This window comes from Scyliorhinus canicula, chromosome 13, assembly GCF_902713615.1.
Source record: "Scyliorhinus canicula chromosome 13, sScyCan1.1, whole genome shotgun sequence".
NCBI classification, from domain to species: Eukaryota; Metazoa; Chordata; class Chondrichthyes; order Carcharhiniformes; family Scyliorhinidae; genus Scyliorhinus; species Scyliorhinus canicula.
Genome location: NC_052158.1, coordinates 156,717,567 through 156,728,192, shown reverse-complemented (window position 1 = coordinate 156,728,192; position 10,626 = coordinate 156,717,567). Strand labels below are relative to the sequence as shown.

At 49.3% G+C, this 10,626-nt stretch overlaps 1 protein-coding gene across 1 annotated transcript in view; it reads left to right on the top strand.

Moving 5' to 3' along the window:
• The first annotated feature begins 226 nt into the window (after positions 1–226).
• LOC119975671 (fibronectin type III domain-containing protein 3B-like) overlaps positions 227–10,626 on the top strand; it is a 417,529-nt gene continuing 407,129 nt past the window's right edge. Inside the window, exon 1 of the mRNA XM_038815453.1 lies at positions 227–414. The gene's annotated coding sequence lies outside the window, so the exon portion shown is untranslated. The remainder of the gene's footprint in view (positions 415–10,626) is intronic.

The following is a 10,626-nucleotide window of genomic DNA, read 5'->3' as shown; positions in this document are numbered from 1 at the left end:
TGCTGGGGGGTATGTGCTGTGGGGGGGATATGGGCTGTGGGGGGTATGTGCTGTGGGGGGAGGGTATGTGCTGTGGGGTATGTGCTGTGGGGTATGTGCTGTTGGGGGGGGGGGGGGGGTATTGGCTGTTATGTGCTGTGGGGGTGGGCAGAGCAGTGTTAATGCCACACTCCGGGGTGAAGCTGTATTAGCCTGAATACGGTAAGTGTGGGCAGTGGCTGCTGCAGCTGCAGAATGTGGATACAGAGCAGCCGGCATTAACATGGCGAGAGAGCTCTGCTCAGCTCCACTCTCATCCCCGCGCTCAGCAAAGGCATTTCTCACTGAGGCCATTTAATGAAGATTCAGGGAGTACAGGGCACCGCGAGCGAGGGGCAAGCACACCACACACCACCCACAGGAACAGAGCTGAAGGTAAGAAATAATCCAGCAAACCCCCAATCGGGAAACGTAACCGTGGCAGAGGAAGAGAAATTGCAAATCTCATCCTTTTCCCAATTATTCTTTGCTGTAAATTGAGTTTGACTTGTCCCCCCACCCTGTTGAGACTGGGGGGGGGGGGGGGGGGTGAGATGAGACCCCCGGGCACAGCTTCGCGGTGGCTCAAAGAGATAAAGTTGGGAAAGTTTTAACCACGACTTTTTTCTAAAATACAGAAAACTTTTGTTTGTTCCTAATGCTCCCGCTGACGGATAGAGGGGGTGGGGGGGGGGGGGGCGGTGGAGAGTTCCATCCTGTGTAATTTGGGGAGGGGGCTGTGTTTTAAGAGTGTTTCAGTTAAATTTCTTTCCATCCGATGTGGAGGGGAGGGGGGGGGGGGGGGGTGGGTGTGGGCAGAGGCTCCCAACTTTGCAGATTCCACTGTGCTGCCCCACAGCAGAGAGGGCTGCTGACTGGCGGTGGGGACAGTTTGGGAAGAGTTTCCTGGGGGTGACTTTGGCATCATTTCACCCCTTTCCTGTTCAAAACTGGAAATCGACTGGGCAGCAATTAAAACTTAGGAGGGAACAATAAAAAAAAATTGTGCGGGGGGTGGGATTCCAATCCTCAACGTCGAAGTTTTTATTTTTCGCATTGAAAGTTTTTTCAGTCCCTTTGACGATCGGTGCAGTTTGCTAACTTTTTATTACTTTTTCTGGTGTGTGGGGGGGGGGGGGGGGGGTGCTTGTTGGAAATTGAAGACATATTTTGCAAAGCTGTGAGTGTGTGTGTGTGTGTGTTCCACAGTGGCTACATTCCCAGCATACCCTCACATTCCAGCCAGACTCTCGATTCCTCAGGAGGGGAGGAGAACATGGGGGGGGGGGGGGGGCGTTTAGGGTGAAGAAGAATAAAATGGGAACTGTTTAAAGTTCGCCCCGACCAGCGGACGTGAGTCACTGGGTCGAGCAGGTCAATGTCCAAACGTTTGTGTTGCCTTTTAAAAAAAAACCAAAAATCGCCCATTCTGTTAATTCCTCAGGAGAACCTCATTCAAACTGAAGTTGAGAGGGGTGGTGGGGGGGTGGGGGTGGACAAATAAATGGGAAGTTTGCATTGCAGTTCTGACCCCCCCCACCTCTCACCCCAAAAGAACCCCCCCCCCCCCCCACCCCAGTGGGTCACTTGAGGGGAGGAATGATTGCCCTGGGGGGGGGGGGGGGGGGCGCAGTTTGCTTTAAGGTGCTGGAACGTCAGTCTGAAATGGCAGACAGTTAGGAGGGTGCTGGCCTCGACAAGCCACCCACAGACCATCAGGTGTCGCCCGCAGTCCCAGACATTTCACCCAAAACAAATCTGGATCCATGGGGCATCTTGGAGGAGGAGGAGAGAGAGAGAGAGAGGCGAGCAGAGATTTCTGATATTTGCATTCCTCGCATCCTTTTTAGACAGCAGAATCTTCCAAAAGAAAAAAAAAATCAATTTGCCTGATGTGAAATTTTAAAAGTGTTTCCAGGACCTGTCCTTCCACACCCGCCCCCAATCCCAAAAGGTTTCAGCCCCTTCTTTGTGTCTGGCTTTTCAAATTGCGTTTTCTGACCACGCAGTTGGAATAAAAAAACCGACCGTATTTCCAGGAAAGTGTGTCTGAATGGTGAATTCGGAGCATCTTTGTGTCTATTTCCAGAGGGAGGGAGGGATTGGCCTGTCAGTTTCCCCACTCAGTTTCACACACACACCGTTCACTGGGATCAGTTTCAGTCTCTCCCCCCCCCCCCCCCCCCCCCCCCCCCCCCTCACCTGGCAGAGCTGGGGGAAAGTTTCTGACAAAACAAACCAGTAAATGGATTAAAATGTGACCCCCCCCCCCTTCCCCTCGCCTCCCCCCCCCCCTCCCCTCCCCGGTTTGGGAGTGAGGTGGGTGGGGGGAGGGGGTGCTGGGTACCCCGAGAGACGCATTTCCTTTTTAAACTGTGAGAAGTACTTTGCTAAATATTTGTGTCTTGAGGCAGTGCCAGCGTTGCAGTCAGCCAGGAATGGAATGTCACTGTTTGAGGTTCTGAGGGCCGGCATCAATGCGAGAAGGCAGCATTGCTTCCCAAACCATCTGAGCTGCTTAACTCTCAGGGAGCAGACAGAGGGCTGGGGGGAGGGAGGGGACGGGAGGGGAGGGGGGGGGGGGGGGAGAACCTCTGGGGACACCTGCCACCAAGAGGTACTTTCCCACCCTCCCATTCTGGTGTCACCCCTCCCACCCCCATCTCCTGGCCTGGCAGATGCTGACCTCTTGCTGGGGGTGTGGGGTTGGGAGATGTAACCACCTTTGCCCAGGGGGCAGCACGGCCGCACAGTGGTTAGCACAGTTGCCTCACAGCGCCAGGGTCCCAGGTTCGATTCCCCGCTGGGTCACTGTCTGTGCGGAGTCTGCACGTTCTCCCCGTGTCTGCGTGGGTTTCCTCCGGGTGCTCCGGTTTCCTCCCACAGTCTAAAGATGTGCAGGTTAGGTGGATTGGCCATGCTAAATTGCCCTTAGTGTCCAAAAAGGGTTGGGGGGGGGGGGGGGGGCTTACTGGGTTATGGGGATAGGGTGGAGGTGTGGGCTTGGGAAGAGTGCTTTTTCCAAGGGCCAGTGCAGACTCGATGGGCCGAATGGCCTCCTTCTGCACTGTAAATGCTATGTGACTGATTGCAAGTTGCTGCCTAGTTCCCCCCCCCCCCCCCCCTCTCCCCCCTCCTTCCCTTGAACTGGGCCACACACCTCTCTCTCAGCAGGAGGCACTAGACCCCAGAAGGGAGAATGAAGGCTTGTCATCAAAGCGTGGTGCAGCCAGTGAAGCATTTCTTGAAGCGCAGACTGTTGAAATGAAGGGAACCCGTAAGCTATTTATATGCACAGCAAGATCCCACAGGCAGCAATGCCATAGTGGGCTGGTTGATAAATACTGGGACACTGGGGAGCCAGGAACAATTCCCCCACAGTTCAGAATAGTGTTCAGGGATCATTTCTGTCCATCTGCGAACGCGGACTAGGCCATAGCTTAACTTCCCATCATAAAGGCGGCACCTCTGAAAGTGTAGCATTCCCCTTGTATTGAACTGGGAATGCCAGCACAGATTCCGTGATTCAGGAGTGGGAATTCAGCCCACACTTCCCCAATCAAACACTCCCAGGACAGGTACAGCACGGGATTAGATACAGAGTAAAGCTCCATCTACACTGTCCCCATCAAACACTCCCAGGACAGGTACAGCACGGGGTTAGATACAGAGTAAAGCTCCCTCTACACTGTCCCCATCAAACACTCCCAGGACAGGTACAGCACGGGATTAGATACAGAGTAAAGCTCCCTCTACACTGTCCCCATCAAACACTCCCAGGACAGGTACAGCACGGGGTTAGATACAGAGTAAAGCTCCCTCTACACTGTCCCCATCAAACACTCCCAGGACAGGTACAGCACGGGGTTAGATACAGAGTAAAGCTCCCTCTACACTGTCCCCATCAAACACTCCCAGGACAGGTACAGCACGGGTTAGATACAGAGTAAAGCTCCCTCTACACTGTCCCCATCAAACACTCCCAGGACAGGTACAGCACAGGGTTAGATACAGAGTAAAGCTCCCTCTACACTGTCCCCATCAAACACTCCCAGGACAGGTACAGCACAGGGCTAGATACAGAGTAAAGCTCCCTCAACACTGTCCCCATCAAACACTCCCAGGACAGGTACAGCACAGGGTTAGATACAGAGTAAAGCTCCCTCTACACTGTCCCCATCAAACACTCCCAAACAGATGCAGCATGGGATTGGATGTAGAGTCAAGCTCCCTCTACATTCCCAATCATCAATTCTGTGCACAGATCAAACTTGATTCTACTTTCTTTCCAACAGTGAGATCCTATCAATTGAGTATATTTATACCCTGGCTCCCAGTAGCAATGCTTAACACGCTGTGACATTGCGGACTCAGTGTTAGACAGTGTTTGGCTCATGGTCAGGTCAAGGTGATCTGTCAGAATCTAACACAAAATTTGCTCAGCTTTGCAAATACAGGAAATGATTTTGCACCTTCGCTGTCTGAGTGGTGACTTGGCAGAAGCAGGTTCCACCATTTTAGATCCTGTCGGATTTTGTTACCCAATTGAAAAAAGAATCTCCAAAAGCCGGGGGATTGTTTTCTTTTTGCCAGATTCTTGCTGACGACATGCTGAGAGTTCTCCACGTGTGTCAGAGAATACCGTCCTGCGAGAGAAGGGTGTACAACTTAATGAATCTCAGACTTTGGACAGCATCGCTGAATGAAGAATATATTCTGATTTGCTCGGGAGAAAATCTATGAATTGTGCTTTTAGAACATAGAACATAGAACAGTACAGCACAGAACAGGCCCTTCGGCCCTCAATGTTGTGCCGAGCAATGATCACCCTACCCAAACCCACGTATCCACCCTATACCCGTAACCCAACAACCCCCCCCCCTCTTACTTTTTAGGACACTACAGGCAATTTAGCATGGCCAATCCACCTAACCCGCACATCTTTGGACTGTGGGAGGAAACCGGAGCACCCGGAGGAAACCCACGCACACACGGGGAGGACGTGCAGACTCCGCACAGACAGTGACCCAGCCGGGAATCGAACCTGGGACCCTGGAGCTGTAAAGCATTTATGCTAACCACCATGCTACCGTGCTGCCCCTTACCGTGCTGCCAGCTTTTCTTACTCAAAAGCTGTCGTTCGTGTCAAATGGACGCAATGAAGCAGTTATTTTTACACTCAGAGGTTTAAATTTTTCAACAAAATACCAATCAATAATATACACACAAAACCAAATCATCGGCCGTGAGTGAGGGTCGCACATTTGGTGGCTCCCGCTCGAGGTGGCCATTTCGGGACTTTCCCCATCCGATTTGAGGGGTGTTTGCGAATGGTGTATAAGCACTGAAGGATTGCAATACTGCTGTGGTGGGACCGGTATATAGCTCACTGGGCGGGGAGTGTTACACACAGCAGCTTGTAACACCCGAGAACAATTGAGGTGCGTCACAGAAAAAGATGGCGGAAGGCGCCGGGGCATCACTGCCCGCTCAGCGGTCTACAGAGCAACTCCTGAACGTTCTGGACAAGGGTGGCATGGTGGTGCAGTGGTTAGCACTGCTGCCTCATGGTGCTCGGGGTCCGGGTTAGATCCTGGACCCGGGTCACTGTCCGTGTGTAGTTAGCACATTCTTCCCGTGTCTGCGTGGGTCTCACCCCCACAGCACAAAAGATGTGCAGGGTAGGTGGATTAGCCACACTAAATTGTCCCTTAATTGGGAAAAAATAATTGGGTACTCTAAATTTATTTTTTTTAATGAACTTTTTTCCAGCAGCAAAGGACAAAGAACAAAGAAAAGTACAGCACAGGAGCAGGCCCTTCAGCCCTCCAAGCCTGCGCCGACCATGCTGCCCGTCTAAACTAAAATCTTCTACACTTCCTGGGTCCGTATCCCTCTATTCCCATCCTATTCATGTATTTGTCAAGATGCCCCTTAAATGTCACTATCGTCCCTCCTTCCACCACCTCCTCCGGCAGCGTGTTCCAGGCACCCACCACCCTCTGTGTAAAAAAACTTGCCTCGTATATCTCCTCCAAACCTTGCCCCTCGCACCTTAAACCTACGCACCCGAGTAATTGACCCCTCTACCCTGGGAAAAAGCCTCTGACTATCCACTCTGTCTATGCCCCTCATAATTTTGTAGACCTCTATCAGGTCGCCCCTCAATCTCCGTCATTCCAGTGAGAACAAACCAAGTTTATTCAACCTCTCCTCATAGCTAATGCCCTCCATACCAGGCAACATCCTGGTAAATCTCTTCTGCACCCACTCTAAAGCCTCCACATCCTTCTGGTAGTGTGGCGACCAGAATTGAACAATATAAATGAAATGAAATGAAAATCGCTTATTGTCACGGGTAGGCTTCAATGAAGTTTACTGAGAAAAGCCTCCTCTGTGTAAAGCAGAGGAAGGAGGCCTCTCAGGACCTGGTCACATGGTAGAGCCCTTAGAGCGGCTCATGACAGAGTGGAGCAGAGGCTGGAGGCCCAGGGCCTGGCACTCCAGAAGATGGAGGAGTCGACAGGGGAGCACGAGGACCTCCAAGGGGCATCTTGACGAGCTGACCTCGCTGGAGACGGAGGTGGTACTGGTGGCGGACAGCCAGAAGAGGTTGAGGGCCTCGTGAATTGCTCCAGGAGGCAGAATCTCTGGATTGTGGTGATTCTTGAGGTGATTGAAGGAGAGCAGGCGGCCAAATATGCTGGGGGAGCAGATGGGGGAGGGGGTCTTTGACCGCCCCCTTGAGGCAGATCACAGGATGATGAAGAGAAGGCCCAAAGCGGGGGAGCCGCCGAGGGTAATGATGGTGAGGTTATTTGGTGGTGACTTGCTTATTTTTAATGAATAAAAGTTGTTTTTGAGTTCTGTGTATGAACCCAACAAATGATCATCGGTTTCTGTAACGATTTAGAATCCATTATAAAGTATGTCCTTGTTTCTGCCAAAGTCATTTTGGAGGTTTAGCTTCCATCGGCTGTTTGTTTGTTTGGCTTCCTTCTGTGTGCATTTCAGGGGGGATCAGTCGGCTACATTACGAGATTGACCGTCTCTTGCCTTCAGTCTCGGAGAAAGCTGGAATGGGAATGCCTCACCTTCCTGGTGTTTTGATCTTTTATGCACACAAATCAAATTTAATTTAGCAGATTCTAATAATAGTTTCTCTGATGCTATCTTTCCCGCTTTTCTTTGATGCACTGGGTTGGAATGTTACCAACAGCAAGTCCTGGCATGCTCTGCGAACGGCTCGTTCTCTGGTCAGTTTTAATAACTTGCGCACAAGCAGACAGGTCATGTGCTGTTTGGTTGGGTCTCTTTGGTTAAGGAGCCTGGTGGCCTTGCAGAGGTTCGAATCTTGGTGTAGGCGATGACGTTATAATCTCTGTAGGAGACATTCCAAACCCAGAAACTGGATAGGATGGATGTTTACAATAAACGTTGCAACCTTTTACACGTTTCGTTGTAAATTATGTTACAAAACTCATTTCCTTTTTAAAAAAATACATTTAGAGTACCCAATTATTCTTTATCCCCCGATTAAGGGGCAATTTAGCATGGCCAATCCACCGACCCTGCACATCTTTTTGGGTTGTGGGGGTGAGACCCACACAGACACGGGGAGAATGTGCAAACTCCACACGGACAGTGACCCGGGGCCGGGATCGAACCTGGGACCTCAGCGCCGTGACAAAGTCCAGTTGTAATTGCTGATATTATTGCAAACCTAACGTGTTAGTTTGAAAAATATTTCTGTTTGTTGGCCACATGGATTTCTTACCCATGTGTTGATTTGTTGCGTTTTGAATTTCATTTGTCCCAAGTTTCCAGCAAAATGGAGACCATTCAGCCACTGTATCGGTGCTGGCCCTTTGTTAGAGGAATCCAAACCCTTCCCATTGCCCCATAGTCCTGTATCACCCCCCCAAACTAATCCCACTAGCCCACTCTCTCCCCATACCCTGTATCACCCCCCAAACTAATCCCACTAGCCCACTCTCTCCCCATACCCTGTATAAACCTCCAAACTAATCCCATTACCCCACTCTCCCCCCATACCCCTGTATAAACCTCCAAACTAATCCCACCAGTCCACTCTCTTCCCATAGCCCTGTTTCAATCCCAAACTAATCCCACTCTCCCACTCTCTCCCCATACCCCTGTATTTATCCCAAACTATTTCCACTAGCCCACTCTCTCTCCATACCCTGTATCAACCCCAAACTATATAGTGTCAATCCCAAACTAATCCCTCTGTCCTCTCTCTCTACATAGCCCTGTAATAATCCCACTGCCCCACTCTCCCTCGAGAGCCCCATCATGTGTATCAAATATTTATCTAAATTTCCCTGAGTCAATGCAATGATCTCTGCCTCAGCCACTCTCAGTTCTATGCTCCAGCAACTCTCAGTCCAAAGAGACTTCCCAAGTCTTCCTCCTGATCATCTTGCAAACAGTTTCAAGTTGAAGGAATTTCTTCACTGACTCCCAACCAGACAAACCCGTCTTTATCAACTCCCTCTTATCAAAATCCAATAACCCTCCTCCTGACCCTCTTTGCTGCAATGTCAATCGGCCCAGGGTTTCAAGTCACTCTTCATAGCCAACAATTCCTATCCTTGGTATCCTTTTACTGAATCCTGTGGTTTTAATGTCCGTCTATAATTGGGACTCGAATTAACTGCGGTCTCGCCGTGATCATCACTTAATTCATTTTCTGTGTCTTCCTTTTGACAAAACACAAAATTCTATTTGTCTTTTTAAGTGACTTGTATCTACCTGTATCTGTGCCTTCAGGGAATTACCAAGGACCTCCTGGGTTGCTGTTGATTCATTATCTGCCCACTGTGTGTCTGCTCCCAATCCATGTTAAATTACCAATTCCACTCATTTGTGTTTATCACCATCTTTTGTGTCATCAGCTAATTTTGAAATTGACGTTCTTTTGACGGAGAGCCAATAATCTGTGCATTTAATAATAATAATAATAATAATCTTTATTAATGTCACAAGTAGGCTTACATTTAACCCTGCAATGAAGTTACTGTTAACATCTCCTAGCTGCCACACTCCATCGCTTGTTTGGGTACATAAGAACATAAGAACTAAGAACTAAGAGCAGGAGTCGGCCATCTGGCCCCTCGAGCCTGCTCCGCCATTCAATGAGATCGTGGCTGATCTTTTGTGGACTCAGCTCCACTTTCCGGCCCGAACACCATAACCCTTAATCCCTTTATTCTTCAAAAAACTATCTATCTTTGCCTTAAAAACATTTAATGAAGGAGCCTCAACTGCTTCACTGGGCAAGGAATTCCATAGATTCACAACCCTTTGGGTGAAGAAGTTCCTCCTAAACTCAGTCCTAAATCTACTTCCCCTTATTTTGAGGCTATGCCCCCCAGTTCTGCTAAATTCCAACGAGTACAGTCCCAGTCTACTCAACCTCTCGTAATCGAACCCCCTCAACTCTGGGATTAATCTCGTGAATCTCCTCGACACACCCTCCAGTGCCAGTACGTCCTTTCTCAGGTAAGGAGACCAAAACTGAACACAATACTCCAGGTGTGGCCTCACTAACACCGTATACAATTGCAGCATAACCTCCCTAGTCTTAAAATCTATCCCTCTAGCAATGAAAGACAAAACTCCATTTGCCTTCTTAATCACCTTTTGCACCTGTAAACCAACTTTTTGCGACTCATGCATTGGCAGCAGCATGTTTTAATATTTTATCATTTAAATAATAATCCCTTTTGCTGTTATTCCTACCAAAATGGATAACCTCACATTTGTCAACATTGTATTCCATCTGCCAGACCCATTCACTTAACCTATCCAAATCCCTCTGCAGACTTCCAGTATCCTCTGCACTTTTTGCTTTACCACTCATCTTAGTGTCGTCTGCAAACTTGGACACATTGCCCTTGGTCCCCAACTCCAAATCATCTATGTAAATTTTGAACAATTGTGGGCTCAACACTGATCCCTGGGGGACACCACTAGCTACTGATTGCCAACCAGAGAGACACCCATTAATCCCCACTCTTTGCTTTCTATTAATTAACCAATCCTCTATCCATGCTACTACTTTACCCTTAATGCCATGCATCTTTATCTTATGCAGCAACCTTTTGTGTGGCACCTTGTCAAAGGCTTTCTGGAAATCTAGATGTACCACATCCATCGGCTCCCCGTTATCTACCACACTGGTAATGTCCTCAAAAAATTCCACTAAATTAGTTAGGCACGACCTGCCTTTTACGAACCCATGCTGCGTCTGCCCAATGGGACAATTTCTATCCCGATGCCTCGCTATTTCTTCCTTGATGATAGATTCCAGCATCTTCCCTACTACCGAAGTTAAACTAACTGGCCTATAATTACCCGCTTTCTGCCTACCTCCTTTTTTAAACAGTGAGGGAGAATTCAGAATGTCCAAATTACCTCACAGCGCATCTTTCAGAACTTATGGGAGGAAACCGGAGCACCCTGAGGAAACCCACGCAGACGGGCGGAGAATGTGCAGGCTCTACACAGACAGTGACCTCCTCCTGCCCCTAGTTTCTATGTTAAACAGTTACACCCTGCAACAGTAATGCACAGTGGCAGCAG